The sequence below is a fragment of the Mustela erminea genome, chromosome 11 (assembly GCF_009829155.1).
Source record: "Mustela erminea isolate mMusErm1 chromosome 11, mMusErm1.Pri, whole genome shotgun sequence".
In the NCBI taxonomy this organism is placed as follows: Eukaryota; Metazoa; Chordata; class Mammalia; order Carnivora; family Mustelidae; genus Mustela; species Mustela erminea.
Window position 1 is genome coordinate 11,805,742 of NC_045624.1, and position 10,179 is coordinate 11,815,920.

The 10,179-nt window shown below is 39.1% G+C and overlaps 1 pseudogene; it reads right to left on the reverse strand.

Annotated features, from left to right (window-relative positions):
* Positions 1–3,411: 3,411 nt before the first annotated feature.
* LOC116569693 lies at positions 3,412–4,415 on the reverse strand (annotated as a pseudogene).
* Between the last annotated feature and the right edge of the window lie 5,764 nt (positions 4,416–10,179).

Below are 10,179 nucleotides of genomic sequence, written 5' to 3' on the forward strand. Positions count from 1 at the left end.
CTTTGACTTGACTTTCTCATTGGTAAAATGGGTATGAGTATCTACTTCAAAAGTTGTGAACTTTATGTGAAAAAGCAATTTAGAACTGTTGTTCACAGAGTTATGTACCATATTTCTGTTTGCTATTATTATTTTCTGGACCTGGTATTCTAATCTTTGGGATTTATGGAGTTAATATTATGTCAAAGAAAATCAGATCTTTACTGACACAGAATTGTGCTAGCTAACTAACATGTCATTTTCCCATATTGAGTTGAAATTTATCCAATGAGTGTAAATTCATTGCATAGCACAGTTTCTTCTTGAGTCTTGGATTTTAAAAAAATGCTGTTATTTTGATAGATAAATGTTTGCTTTATTTTTATGTTCTCAGGTCATCTGTAATAAAAGACACTTTGATGATGAAACTTTTGGTCTGAATGTGGTGGCTTAGAAACTATTGCTGCACCCTCTTGGGAGAAAGATGTGTGTGTGTATGTACGCGCGCGCTCATGCATGTGTGAGTCAGAGAAAGGGAGGGAGAGGAGAGAGAGGGAAAGGGAGAGAAGGGGAAGGCCAATGATGTAATGATTTAGAATTAGGACCATCACAATGTGCAAAACTATAAACAGAACTCAGAGGAAGAATGCTCGCCAGCAGGTTGCTTCCAATGACTGGGTGTAGGCTTCAGCTTCTCAATCACATCTGCAAAGGATTACATTCCTCACACAAAGGCTCCTAATCTTTTTGGTACATGGACCCCTTTGGCAATCTAGTGTACCCTAAGAACCCTTTCTCAGAAAATGTTTTAAACCCATGAAATGGAATACATTGTATTACAGAGGAAAACAATATTTTGAAATGCAGTTATCAAAATATTTTAAAAGAAACTTATGATATATTATCATATATATTATGATATATTAACGTATGATATAGTAACATATGAAATCTTTAAAATTCATTAAATAAAATATATCCTGGTGATTTTGAAAACTACCATGAATTCAGAGTAGTGATGACAGTGAAAATATCTATTCTGTGTAATGAGGCATGAAAATACCTATGACTTTCATATCGACTGTCATATATGCACCTATTTGTGATTTCTACCCTATACTTGCCTTTGTCACAGGTACTGCTAACACAGCTGTGGTTTATTCACTGTATCTCTTATGAACTAAGGACCATATTTTAGTTAGAGATTAGTGAAAATAAAGATATATTTTTCCCATTCAAATTCAGATTCCCTGAATTCTATCTATGCACCCCTTGGAGGTCCATGGGTCACAAGTTAGAATGACTACTTTAAAAGAGAATATGCGAGGCGCCTGGGTGGCTCAGTGGGTTAAGCCTCTGCCTTCAGCTCAGGTCATGATCTCAGGGTCGTGGGATTGAGCCCCACATCAGGCTCTCTGCTCAGTGGGGAGCCTGCTTCCCACCATCCCCTCCCCTTCCGCCTGCCTCTCTGCCTACTTGTGATCTCTCCCTGTGTCAAATTGAAAAAAAAATCTTAAAAAAATAAATAAAAGAGAATACTTTCATGCTGGAATCCATGGAAGGAAGTAGGAGGAAGTTCATATATTCCCAGAAATAGTTGGCCCACATGAGCAATCTCAGATTTGTCAAAAGTGTTCTGATTTTAAAAAAAAAAAAAAAAAAGAAAGAAAGAAATACAGAAAAAAAGAGAGAAAGAAAGAAAGAAAGACATAATCCCCTTCTTTAGACTGATTTACAAACCTAAATTTGACCATAACAGGTAGGTACTTACTATATTGTATTCTACTCCTGTGAATGTGATATAATTTCTATAATCTTCCTTTCTATGTGCTGTCTTCAATATCAGTTACCTTCCTCCTCCCCCTCTTTATTACCATGATGTCTATGTGATTCTTTTACTTCTTCTTCTTCCTCTTCCTCTTCTTCTTCTTCTCCTCCTCCCCCTCCCCCTCCCTCTCCCCCTCCTCCTCCTCCTCCTTCTTCTTCTTCTTTTTAAAATAGGCTCCACACCCAGCATGGAGCCCAACATAGAGCTTGAACTCACAACCCCGACATCAAGACTTGAGCTAAGATCATGAGTCTGATGCTTAACCAACTGAGCCCCCCAGGCCCCTCAGTGTATATGTGATCTTGAGGGCATTATTAGAATAGAAAATGACAGGGATGCAACATGATAGAGATATACTTTCTTGTGTGAAAGAGTGAGACTTAATGTCAGGAACCATGCAATCAGAAATAACATCTCCAAAATGGAACAGCAAAAGATCTACACAGCACATACCTTAAAAAATAACCTCTTACAATAGCAAAGGTTTCAGATCCCAGTGGATGGTAATATACATACACTCTTCTGGTTGACAGAATTTAGACCATTCTAGTGAATTGAAGATCCTCAGTGCATGCATTGTTAAGCAGCATCCTGTTTCAGAGATAGCTCAAAGGAATAAACAATGAAAAAGTTTATACTGTTAAACCTCTTTTCCCATATTGCAAAAGATTCCATAGTCTTCCATTCTGCCTCTAATGAGGTACTTCTTCATCTGGGATGCTTTATATATTTCCAAACAAGCACAAAAAGGATAATAATAAAAACATTTACCTAGGTGGGGAAAGAGGAAATATGGTAAGAGAAGAAAGAGGAAACAGCAAACGGGACATTTTCGCCTAAATATTATTCAATTATGTTATTTAATTATATTAAATAGTATTATAGATTACATATTAAATGTATTTAATTATAACTAAGTATTATTTAGTTATTTAAATTATCTTAAAGTAAGCAGTCTAAACGATCCATTCAAAAGAAAGAGATTGCTGATCCGGATACTGAAAGCTAAGAACACTGAACTGATCAGGTAGGAGGACGAGGACAAAGGATGACCCTAGGATGCAGGACCAAGGACCCGAGGAAATGGCCAGCGGAGGAGCAAGAAGAGAGTTCTCCCACCAGACCAGCAGGCTGCAATGCCCCATCTCCATTTCAAGTCCTGTGCTGCAGGGAAAACATTCGCTTTCGTTATTCTTAACTCTTGGCTTATTTCCATCATCTTGTATGTTATGTACCAATAAAGTTGCTTTTAAAAGTGGCATGAATGTAGTATTCTGGAGGGAGGGGGTTGCTGAGTTTCCCACCAAGTTTCTAGGGCAGAGGCAGCTATGAGAAGCAGTCACAAAACCCTAGGAAGTCTCTGGGTCTGGTTCAAAGAAATGTGCTGTCCCCAGATGGTCAGGGTCTGCATGAAAGACAGGTGACCTGCCCATTATCTTCACTCCCAAAAGTACAGCTTTGCCAGGTGAAAGCATAGCATTGCATATTTTCATAAAGATTGTTACACATCCGTCAGATTCATGGGGAAAAAAGGCACCCTGGGTCAATCTCTCCTTCTTTCCTTTGCTAGTTATCTTGCAAAGTGGAGGAACCTGAACCTCTTTTACACCTTCCTTCCCTTTTCTTGGATTTCTTTCCCCATCAGCTGTTTTAAACATCCCTTTCTGCTCACCTGAAGTTGCTGTCTACAAATTCCCCCTTCTGCTTTATGCTCCTCTGCACTGCAGTTCTGTTAGTTTCCACCTCCCTAACACACCACGTATTTCCTGAGCTTCATCCATGATGCGTTTGTGTTCTAAGAAAATCTAACATTCAGCACTGTGGCTTTGCTACTGGCACACATATACAGAGCTGAGTCCCCTGGTTCAGTAGAATTGATTTCCAGGGTGCAGGGTGAGTTCTTGGGGCATTTAGCTGAAAATTGATTATCGAACCCTTCTATTTTATCAACAATCTTCTCATTCTGTAAGTAAACCAAAAACTTGAACTCTTCTTCCAGCTTTCGATGATACCAAAAAACATAACTATGTCCTTTTATAGGACGCACTCCATCTTTGCTTTCTGTCCTTTCCCTTTGACCAGGTGTCCAGGAGTCTGGGTGACGTTAGGGTCCAGGGAGCCTGTGAAGGGAATAGACAGAAACTGGAGAAAAAGTCCAGGAGGCAGCCTGATAACGCAGTCACAGGAGACAGTGGTGAAACTGGCATCCAGCAAGTTCATAGCAAAAGCTTACCTGCTCCCCAGGAAAAAAAGGGCCATACAGCAGAGAAGTCTGAAGAACATGCTTGGCCCAGAAGGGAAAAAGCAGTGTTAAGTGGCCTTTTCTGTCAGGCTCCCCCGTCCCCATCAGCAACCTCCTTATGACGTGATCACTTGACTTTGCTTTCATAGTCACTCTGTGTGTGTGTGAAGAAAACATTTCATAGAATGTGGGAGGCGGGGAGAGTTGGTGTAAACCACCAGGAGCTTCAACCTGCTCTTGTTTTCTTCTTCCCAGATGCTGCTCTTGTGCTGTCTTTTATAAAGTCACTCACACTTCCTTATTCACCTCTTGGCTTTGTCACTTATCAGTCTGCCTTCTCCCCTTCTCCCTTCCATCTTCGGCCATGAATTATACGGCTTGCTGTTTATCAGTCGTCATTTTGCCACACTTAAAAAATCGCAGAGCAGTTGCTTTATGTTAAAAACTGCTGAGCTACACAATTCACTATTTATGACAAAGGCACAATGCATTGGGGGAAACAAGAAAATGACTACTGTTGCCCGAAGCAATCAGCTGAGGAGATGGGTTATGATGGAGAGTGTAAGCTCGGTGTTATTCTTTCAGATGTTGCTGTCCAAGTATCAATTGTCCTGAGGTTTTATTTTTATTCCCCAGCTTTTTATTAGAGCTGTAGTACATACGTATAATCTATGAATCATAGGTTATTTAATGTTGTATGTCTTTGAAATTTATCTAAAGGGGATCATTTTGTTCATAATTTTTTTCTGTGAAATGTTTTTTTTTTCATGCAACATTATGTCTGTGATATTAATTCAGGTTGATGCATATGATTTTAGATTATTCATTTTCACTACTATGTAGCCTTTCATTCTATGCATTCACTAAAGCTTATCTGTTCTTGAACCAGTGTTTTTCCCCTAGGTTTTAATGCTACTACAAACAGTACTGCCTTCTTGTACATTTTCTGCATATCTAGGAGCAAGATTTCCTCTATCCCTGGGATTGAGAAGTTTGAGCCTAAGGATCTCCATATCAACTTTATATAATGTGGCAAGATGCTTTCTAGATTATTCAGCCAAATAAATTGTCCCATTAGCACTTCATGAGTGTTTTCAAATACCCCACCTCTAAGACCTAAAGAATAGTTAGTATACATTTAATTTTGTCAGGTTAAAATGTATCTCACTGCAGTTTTGGTTTTTGAATTTTTCTGATTGCTGAGGAGGGTGAACATAATTTTCATGTTGAGAGTCTACTAGTGTTTTCTACAAATTTTCTACAAATGGCCCTTTGCCCATATTTATTTTTGCTTAACTAATTATTATTTATTTGTAACAGTGCTTTGTATATTCTAGAAACCAAACCTTTTGTCAGTAACATGTGTCATTAATAGCTCTTTAATCTGTGGCTTGTGTTTTCGTCTCTTTGTGATTTCTTTTTGTTGTTGAATTTGTTAATTTAGTGGAGTTCATTGTTCTTTTATTTTGGGTATGTATTTTTAAAGAATATTTTTATTTATTTATTTGACAGAGAGAGATCACAAGTAGGCAGAGAGGCAGTCAGAGAGAGAGACAGGGAAGCAGGCTCCCTGCTGAGCAGAGAGCCCGATGTGGGGCTCCATCCCAGGACCCTGAGATCATGACCTGAGCTGAAGACAGAGGCTTTAACCCACTGAGCCACCCAGGCACCCTTGGGTATGCATTTTTTAATTTTTTATAAAATATGCTCCCATAGCATAAGTTCACAAAGATACACTCCCATGTTATTTACCAAAATGATGAACATTTAGAATTTTTCTTTGAAGTGTTTAATCCATGTAGAATTTATTTTTGTTTATGCTGTGAGGAAGGGTTTCAATTCACCTTTCCTTCTATGGATAATCACTTAGAGTGGAATAACGTACTGTATATTCCATCATTCCCTTATGCACTGTCATATATTAAGCACCTTATATGCATGGAGTTATTTTTAATCTTAGTATTATTTTCCATTTGTCTATTTATTTATGCCTTTTCTATTACCTTAAGTTATAAAATAATTGCATGATTTGTAGGGCAATTTAAATTAGTGCTGCACTGAATACACAGATGATATTGCAGAAACAGGAATACTCTTACTTTTGGGTTTACTTATTCATTTTCATGGTATGTATCTCCAATCTTTTCAGATTTTTACATTATCTACTTCTAAAATTTTAAAAAAATTTGTATTAAGGTGTTGTTATTTTTTTTAAAAAGATTTTATTTATTTATTTGACAGACAGAGATCACAAGTAGGCAGAGAGGCAGGCAGAGAGAGAGACAGGGAAACAGGCTCCCTGCTGAGCAGAGAGCCCGATGTGGGGCTCCATCCCAGGACCCTGGGATCATGACCTGAGCCAAAGTCAGAGGCTTTAACCCACTGAGCCACCCAGGGGCCCCAAGGTGTTGCTATTAATAGATTTGTTCTCTACTGCTTTACATCTTATGTTACTATTTATAAATGGTCTCTTTTTAAAAAAATATAGCTTTTAACTGTCGCTAGTATGTGGAAAAAAACTGATTTTTTTATACTTGTTTTGAATTCGGAACACTTAAAACTTATTAGATTTTATTATTACCAATACAATGATTCTTTTTTAAAAAATATTTTGTTTATTCATTTGACAGACAGAGATCACAAGTAGGCAGAGAAGCAGGCAGAGCAAGAGAGGAGGAAACAGGCTCCCTGCTGAGCAGAGAGCCCAATGTAGGGCTCGATCCCAAGACCCTGGGATCATGCATGACCCGAGCTGAAGGCAGAGGCCTCAACCCACTGAGCCACCCAGGAACCCTAATACAATGATTCTTTAGATTCCTTTAGGTCTTTCTTTTTTCCTTAGAGAGAGAGAGAGGTGAGGGGGTGGTAGAGAGACAATCTTAAACAGATTCCACACTGGGTGTGGAGCCTGATGCTGGACTTGATTTTGTGACCATGAGATCATGACTTGAGTCAAAATCGAGAGTCATGGTAAGTGCTGTGAAGTGTGTAAAACCTGGCGATTCACAGACCTGTACCCCTGGGGCTAATAATACATTATATGTTTATAAAAAAATAAAAGAAAATTAAATCGAGAGTCAGACACTTAACCAACTGAGCCACCCAATCAATTGCCCGAGTCTTCCGTTAAACTCATCATCTGTCGATAACCGCCTTTTCCTCTTCCTTTCTCATTCTCACTCTATTTTTCTTGTTCCATTGGCTGGAGATTCAGCACAACATTGAACAGAAATGATGATGACATTTATTCGCTTACTTACCAATTATGTGTGCTTTGGACAACTATAAGAACAGGGTATGTGGTATATACTATTGGATCCCACTATTGCAAGGGCCTATCAGCATTCCGAGATATCTGCAAGTTATTCTCCCAATCAGCAGCTAAATCGCTCACAGGGTAGGTAACCACCTCACAGAGCAAGGAGGGTCTACGCTTGCTCTTTTGCACCAGACGTGTTTTATAGAAAGACCCACATCACCTCCTGGTGGCTAAAGGGACAAATTCACCAGGCTCCCTCTGATCCTGCCATCACCTGCCTTGGAGGTGAGTGGGGGTTGCCAGTCCCACATTGTGAAGGAGTAGCCAGGCACCTTGTATCAGAGCCAGATGGGAAAACAACCAGCTCTCAGTGTGGTATGTGACTCCACATCACATAGAATTGTTACTAGTATTTGTTACACATTTGCTCAGTTATTAACCTAATATTGTTGCATGGTTTGTCAGTATAATTTGCCTTCTCAACCTTTTCGAGCCACTGTTCAAGTGTGTTTCTCAAATTTCTCTCCTGGATTCTCTGCTCTTCTCTTGCTATATCCCATCATTGAGGGATCATATGCTCTTTCATTCTTCCAGTTATGCTGAATGTCTTGACTTTTCAGCTCTCTCTGGTCTCACCTTGTACTCACCAGTTTCTTCCCTCTTCGCTCACACCACCTTATGAACTTTCATTAAACACACCAATTTCTTTCCTGCCTGAGAAATGTTGCACTGGATCTTTGGGCCATGCTGGTTGGTTAATTATCGCCAGTCTCACATAATGAAGTCCTGCTCGTCTTTAAGATGTCATCTTAAACATGACTTCCTCTAAGAACCTGCTCTCTGTTAGGTCTCCCTGTGTCATAGGCAGAGGCAGCTGCCTCTACACCATACCCGGCCCACGCAATACCCGATGATTGGAACAACATCAGGCTATCCATGTAGCCTGACGGACACAAGGGCAGAGACCATTTTTCCCCATGACTTTGAAACTTTAACAGAGACCTAGAGACCAAAGGTAGTGGTTGCTGAGGCCTTTTTTTTTTGGCCTGTCTTTCAGAAAGAAGATGTATGAGCTCCCGTTGCTTAGGAACACAGGGCTAAGGTTTCTGTTCTCATTAAACTGGTCAATTGTCTCTCTTCTCATCCATCTGAGCTCATCCGGCATCCAGGCAACCAATTCCCTTTAATATGCAAGATAGTGTTTTAGAGGCCTTTTCCTCCTGTATCAGATTTACTTGTTTTTAATTTATTTTTTAACAGCTTTATTGAGATACAACTGATGGATGAAATCTGCACATATTTGATGTATAGAGTTTAATGAGTTACAGAGTTTAATGAGTTCAGAGACAGGCACACACCCATGAAACCATCACCACAGTCAAACTAGTAGACATACTTCTCGCCTCCAAAAATTTTCTTCTGTTCCTTCATTTTGTTTTTTGGTTTTGTGGCAGGGACACTTAACATGAGACCTATCTTCTTCTTCTTCTTCTTTTTTTTTTTTTTTAAGATTTTATTTATTTATTTGACAGACAGAGATCACAGGTAGGCAGAGAGGCAGCCAAAGAGAGAGGAAGGGAAGCAGGCTGAGCAGAAAGCTTGATGTGGGGCTCGATCTCAGGACCCTGGGATCATGACCTGAGCCAAAGGCAGAGGCTTTAACCCACTGAGCCACCCAGGCGCCCCATGAGACCTATCTTCTTAACAAAATCTGAAGTGCACAGTACAGTATTGGTAACTGTCGCTACCACGCTGTGCCACTCTGATGTTTGGCAGATCTCAAGCAAGTCTTTATCTTGCATAACTGAACCTTATGTCAGTCCAAGTCCCCATTTCCTTCTCATAGACCTTGGCAGTCACCATTTTACTTTCTGCTTCTATGACTTTGACTCCTTTGGCTACTTCATGGAACTGGGATCGTGTTTAATTTGTGTCTCTCTGACTGGCTTATTTCACTTAGCATGTTCTCCGGCTTCATCCATGTTGTTGCAAATGGCAAGATTTCCTATAATAGTGTCCTATCATATGTATATACCACATTTTCTTTATCCATTTACCTACTGATGTTCATTTGAGTTGCTTCCATATTTGGGCTGTTATGAATAATACTGCAACAAACAGGGGAGTGCAGATATCTCTTCAAAATCCTGATTTCAGTTCTTTTAGACATATACCCAGAAGTGGGATTGCTGGGTGGTAGTTCTATTTTTTATTATTTTTTATTTTTTTGTGGAACCTCCATATTGTTTTCCATAGCAGTTACACCACCCATTGTGTACAAGGGTTCCAATTTCTTTGCATCCTTCCCAATATATATCTTTTGTTTCTTTAATAATAGTCTTGTGAAGTGATAGCTTATTTTGGTTTTGATTTGCATTTCCTGATGATGTATGGTCTCAAGCACATTTCCATATAACTGTTGTCCATTTACATGTCTTCTTTCCATGAAATGTTTATTCAAATCCTTTGGTAATTTTTAAATTAGGTTATTATTTCTACTTGCTATTGAGTTGTGGGAGTTTCTTATGTATTTTTAGATATTAACATCTTATCAGGTATGTGGTTTGCAAATACTTTCTCCAATTCCATACAAAGCTACAATAATTAAAGAGTATGGTACTGGCATAAAAACAGACATATAGACCAGTGGAACAGAATAGAGAACCCAGAAATAAACCCAGGTATACATGGTTAACTGACCTTCCAGAAGGGTGCCTCAAAGGGAGGACCAGTCTCTCCAATAAATGGTGTTGGGAAAACTGGATAGTCACATGCAAATGAATGAAAATGGACACCATTTTGTGCCATTCATGAAACTCAACTTAAAATTAATCAAAACTTAAACTTAAAAAGACCTGAAACAATAAAGCA